Source organism: Lynx canadensis, chromosome X (genome assembly GCF_007474595.2).
Source record: "Lynx canadensis isolate LIC74 chromosome X, mLynCan4.pri.v2, whole genome shotgun sequence".
Classification (NCBI taxonomy): domain Eukaryota; kingdom Metazoa; phylum Chordata; class Mammalia; order Carnivora; family Felidae; genus Lynx; species Lynx canadensis.
Window position 1 is genome coordinate 62063039 of NC_044321.2, and position 6154 is coordinate 62069192.

Genomic DNA, 6154 nt, shown 5'->3' on the forward strand with positions numbered 1-6154 from the left:
AGCCTAAGACGGTCCATCTTGATCAGCTCCCTTACATTATCACTTGGCAGGACCTTGTAGAAGACCCACCCTCTTGGCTTAAGCCCTTCCTAGCCCCGCTCCCTCCGGAGCCAAAACCCATTCTTGCTTTGCAGGAGACAGAGAAGAAGAAAAGTCTTATCCAGCCTTCAGCACCCCTTTACCCTGTCTTACAGGGGGGTACTGAAGAAGAATTAATTTTTCCTACCCCGTATAACCCCTCTAGGATGCCGGAAGAACACTATCCTCCCCCTCCGGGGGAGGCAGACACTGTTCTGAGAGCGGGAGGTGGAAACGCTCCAGTGGGAAGCCCGCCCTTTACCAGACAAAGGGCTCAGAGGGAGGAATACGCCTCCGCGGCCGACTCCACTATTCTGCCCCTGCAAGCCACCGGACCCCCAGACATGGAGGGGAATCAGCCCCATCACTATTGGCCTTTCACCACTAGTGACCTCTACAATTGGAAAGCTCAGAATCCTAAGTTTTCCAAGAAACCGGCAGGGCTTCTTGATTTATTAGACTCTGTTCTTTTTACCCATCAGCCCACGTGGGACAATTGCCAGCAGCTTTTGCAGGTCCTGTTCACGACTGAAGAAAGAGAAAGAATCCTCAATGAGGCCCGAAAACTAGTTCCAGGCACAGACGGGAATCCCACCACCAACCAGGCTCAGATAGATGCCTCCTTCCCCTTAACTCAGCCCCAGTGGGATTTCAACACAGCAGAAGGTAAGGAGAGGCTCCCGGTCTACCGCCAGACTCTAATGGGGGGTCTCCGAATGGCTGCTAGAAAGCCAACCAATTTGGCCAAGGTAGGAAATGTACAACAGGGAAAAGATGAATCTCCGGTTGCCTTTTTAGAATGGATCATGGAGGCATTCCGTACCTATACCCCCATGGATCCAGAGGCTCCGGAAAGCAAGGCAGCTGTTATCATGGCCTTTGTAAACCAATCGGCCATAGACATTAGGAGAAAATTACAGAAAATAGACTAGGAGAAAAAAAAGTCTGTAGGACATACTGGTGGTAGCCGAAAAGGTATATAATAACCGGGAGCCTCCTGAGGACAAGCAGGCTCGCGCCATGGCGGCTGCCAGCAGTAAGCAGACTTGAGACCTGGCCAGAATACTACTAGCTACCACTGCTGACTCCCCCGAGGAACGAGACCGCCATCTCTGGCAGCTGGCAGACGATGCAAGAAAAGGTAAAGGAACCACCAAGGGGGGAAAGCAGAGGCTGCAGAAGGATCAGTGCACATACTGCAAGGAGATAGGGCATTGGGCCCAAGATTGTCCAAAAAGGGCTGGGGGGAAGGGAAGCAAGACTGATTGAGTAAAAGTCCTAGAGCTAGATGAACTAAGTGATTAGGGGAGTCGGGGTTTGGACCTTCTCCCCGAACCCAGAGTAACTCTTAAAGTGGAGGGGACCCCTGTTGACTTCCTTGTTGACACTGGAGCACAACATTGGGTCCTCCGCACCCCACAAGGAAAACTAGCCAGCAAGAAGTCCTGGGTACAAGGGGCAACTGGTATGAGCCAGTATTCATGGACTACCCGAAGAACAGTAGATTTGGGAATGGGCCGGGTATCCCACTCCTTTATGGTAATACCAGAATGCCCCTACCCGCTGTTAGGATGGGACTTACTGACCAAGATTGGAGCTCAGATAACTTTCAGAGAAGGGGGGCCTCAGGTCACCAATGGCAAGGGCCACCCCATCCAGGTACTGACCATGAAACTGGAGGATGAATACCATCTCCACCACGAGGTGCTCCCAAAAGAGGATAATATATACAGATGGCTACAAGAATTCCCCTCGGTTTGGGCAGAGACGGGGAGAATGGGACTAGCCGCTCACAGGATCCCAGTCCTGGTAGAGCTCAAGCCAGGAGAAAGTCCGGTAAGGATCAAACAATACCCCATGTCTCAGGAGGCCCGGAAGGGGATCCAGCCACACATCCGGAGACTACGAAACCTAGGGGTACTAACTAGTTCCTTGCCAGTCTGCCTGGAACACCCCCCTACTGCCGGTCAAAAAAGCCTCACACAAATGACTACCGACCGGTACAAGACCTCCGGAAGTAAATAAGAGGGTCGCGGACATACACCCAACTGTTCCCAACCCATATACTCTCTTGAGATCCTTGGCGCCCTCCAGGGTCTGGTATACTGTACTAGATTTAAAGGACGCCTTCTTCAGTCTGCCGCTGGCACCCTAGAGCCAACCCTTGTTCACCTTCGAGTGGCATGATCCAGAGGAGGGCTACAGTGGGCAACTCACCTGGACATGGCTACCTCAGGGATTCAAAAATTCACCCACCATCTTCGACGAGGCACTACACGAGGACCTGGGTGAGTACAGAAGGGAGCATCCTGGCCTCACCCTTCTACAGTACGTAGATGACATCCTGATTGCTGCCGACACGGCCAAAGACTGTGAGTGAGGGACCCAGGACCTGCTGGCTACCCTGGGGGCCTTAGGGTACCGGGCATCCGCGAAGAAGGCTCAGATATGCAGGGAGAGGGTAAGTTACCTGGGATATATCCTGGAGGGTGGACAGCGGCAGTTATCAGATGCCAGAAAAGAAACTGTCCTAAAGATACCTACTCCCACCTCCCGAAGAGAAGTGAGGGAATTCCTAGGATCAGCCGGCTACTGCCGCCTCTGGGTTCCAGGTTTTGCTGAGATTGCCAGGCCCCTATATGAACCTACCAAACAGGGGAAAACATTTAAATGGACTGAAAAAGAAGAAATTGCCTTTAATCAGTTAAAAAAGGCCCTCCTAAGTGCCCCAGCCCTGGGCCTACCAGACATTATGAAACCCTTCCACCTCTTTGTAGACGAACATAAGGGAATAGCAAAAGGGGTTCTAACTCAAGCCTTAGGCCCCTGGACCCGCCCAGTGGCTTACCTGTCTAAGAAACTAGACCCAGTGGCTGCCGGCTGGCCACCATGCCTAAGAATTATTGCGGCGACAGCACTCCTAGTCAAGGATGCAGACAAGCTGACCCTAGGACAGGAGATCTGGATCACGACCCCACACGCCATTGAAGGGGTCCTGAAACAGCCTCCTGATAGATGGATGAGCAACACACATGTGACTCATTACCAGAGCCTCCTACTCAACCCTCCACGAGTGTGGTTCCACCCCAGTGCAGCCCTCAATCCTGCAACCCTGCTGCCCGACGCTGACCTAGGTGCTCCATTACATGACTGTGCGGGAATCCTGGAACAAGTACATGGATTCCAGATGGACCTGACCAACTGGCCCCTCCCCGATGCCGAGGCTACTTGGTTCACTGATGGCAGCAGCTTTGTGTGAGATGGACGCAGGTATGCGGGTGCAGCGGTGGTCACCGAAACTGACACCGTATGGGTGGAGGCTCTACCCTCCGGAATGTCAGCCCAGCGAGCAGAGCTCATAGCCCTCACCAAGGCGCTGATGCTGAGAGCTGGAAAATGGCTTAACATCTACACAGACAGCCGTTATGCATTTGCCACAGCTCATATTCATGGGGCAATTTATCAGGAGAGGGGGTTACTGACGGCAGAAGGACGGACTATAAAAAATAAACAGGAGATACTTAACCTGCTTACGGCCTTATGGCTTCCTGCCAAGCTAGCCATTATCCACTGCCAAGGGCACCAAAAATCTGATAACCCAGTAGCTAGAGGTAATCGAAAGGCTGACCAGGCAGCCAAGGCAGTAGCCCTTACTTCAGTCCCCACCATGACCATACAACTACAGGACCTGGGAGACCCAGTTTTACCAGACCAGCCCAAATACTCCCAGGAGGAGTTACATGGGATCAAGAAACTCCCCATGGCCCAGGAGATAAAGGGATTGTGGTATACACCTAACAAGGAGCTCATGCTGCCAGACCGGCTCGGAGTCTCAATATTAGAACACATGCATCGGTCTACTCACATGGGGGCCCGAAAATTAAAAGACTTAATCCAACATGCCGGAATCAAGATTCACCAACAGGACACCAAAATAGAGCAAGTTGTATCTGCCTGCAAGACCTACCAACTCACCAACGCGAGAGCCACATCAAATAAAAAAGGAACCAGGCTCAGAGGCACCAGACCAGGAGCCCAATGGGAAGTCGACTTCACTGAAGTCAAACCAGGAAAGTATGGTTATAAATATCTTTTAGTATTTACAGACACCTTCTCTGGCTGGGTGGAGGCATACCCAACCAAGCATGAAACAGCTCAGACGGTGGCTAAGAAGCTACTAGAAGACATCTTACCCAGGTATGGTTTTCCTGCCATGGTAGGATCAGACAATGGACCAGCTTTTATTTCGCAGGTAACACAGGCAGTAGCCAAGGCGGTGGGGGCAAACTGGAAATTACATTGTGCTTATAGGACCCAGAGCTCAGGACAGGTAGAAAGAATGAATAGAACCCTTAAAGAGACACTTACCAAATTAACCATGGAGACTGGCGGGGACTGGGTGACTCTCCTACCGTACACCCTTTACCGGGTTAGAAACACTCCTTACACTCTGGGTTTTACTCCCTACGAGATCATGTTTGGCAGGCCACCCCCTGTTATTCCCAGCCTTCAAGCTGAACTTATTGCTGAGTTTAAAGATCAAGAACTTTTTCTTTCCTTGAGAGGACTCCAGAGGGCGCACGAGGACATTTGGCCACGCCTCTGTGCCATCTACGAGGCTGGCCCGACCTGACACCTCATCATTACAGGCCGGGAGACTGGGCCTATGTCAAGAGGCACCACCGAGAGACCCTCGAGCCGCGCTGGAAGGGACCCTACATCGTGGTGCTGACAACCCCCACCGCTCTCAAAGTAGACGGCATCGTGACCTGGGTCCATCACACCCACGTTCGGCCAGGGGACCCCTCCTCAATCCGGAAGGACTTCGTCACGCGATGGGCCATCAGTCGGGACCAACACAACCCGCTCAAGCTCAAGCTACAGCACATTTGACCCACCTAATATTGGTAACTCTGTTAACTCTGCTTGTCATTGCTCATGCTGCCGGGAGTCCCCACGCCCCCCAAAACATCACCTGGCAGATCATAGACACCAGCTCGGGGACAATACTTAATCAGACCTCCCAGAGCCACCCCAGGGACACTTGCTTCCCAGAACTTTGCATAAACCTCCAAACTCTGTTCCCCTTGTCACCATAAATGCAGCGGGTCCCATGATTGGGTCCCTAAGCTACATGACAAGGGGGGAATGAAAGGGCAGGCCTATGCCGGCCAACTCCATCTTGTTCTGTGTCCTCCACCTTGAGTGACTATGTCCCCGACATGACCCCTTTTCCGGGAAAATCAGAAACCTCAGACCGCGCCTCCTCCCCTTGAGTAACCTCCCGCTCACCCGTTCAAACTTCCTGATCAAAACACGCCCAACGACCTGTGTAACAGGACTGTGACCCTTCCCCAGCCAGTCGGCTGAGGCCATAGCCATTACCTCACCAACTGCCCCTAGACCCCTATAAAACCTTTGTGCTTTTGAAACTCGCTCTCTCTCCCTGGTATCTCACCGCTGCGTTGGTGCAGGTAGGGGATTGAGCTCGAGCTAGCTCGAATAAAGGCTCTTTTGCTTTTGCATCGGACTCGGCTCCCTAGTGGTCTTTGGGGATCACGAATTCTGGGCATAACAGTACCAAAACCCATAAGATACCTAGGAATAAACCTAATCAAGGAGGTAAAAATCTGTACTCTGAAAAGTATAAAACTGCTATGAAAGAAATTGAAGATGACACAAAGAAATGGAAAAACACTCAATGCTCATGGATTGTAAGAACAAATATTGTTAAAATGTCGTACTACCCAAAGCAATCTATGTAGTTGATGCAATCTCTGTCAAAATACCACCAGCATTCTTCACAGAACTAGAACAAATAATCCTAAAATTTGTATGAAACCACAAAAGGCCCCAGATAGCCAAAGCAATCTTGAAGACGAAAAGCAAAGGTGGAGACATCACTATTCCAGACTTCAAGTTATATTACAAAGCTGTATTGATAAAAACAGTATGATACATTCTCAAAGACAGACACATAGATCTAAAGAACAGAATACAAAACCCAGAAATGAACCCACAGTTATATGGTCAATTAATCTTCAACAAAACAGCAAAGAATATCCAATGGGAAAAA

At 50.9% G+C, this 6154-nt stretch overlaps 1 pseudogene; it reads left to right on the top strand.

The window, feature by feature from the left end:
• Positions 1-245: 245 nt before the first annotated feature.
• Positions 246-4971, top strand: LOC115506804 (annotated as a pseudogene).
• The last annotated feature ends 1183 nt before the right edge of the window (positions 4972-6154 follow it).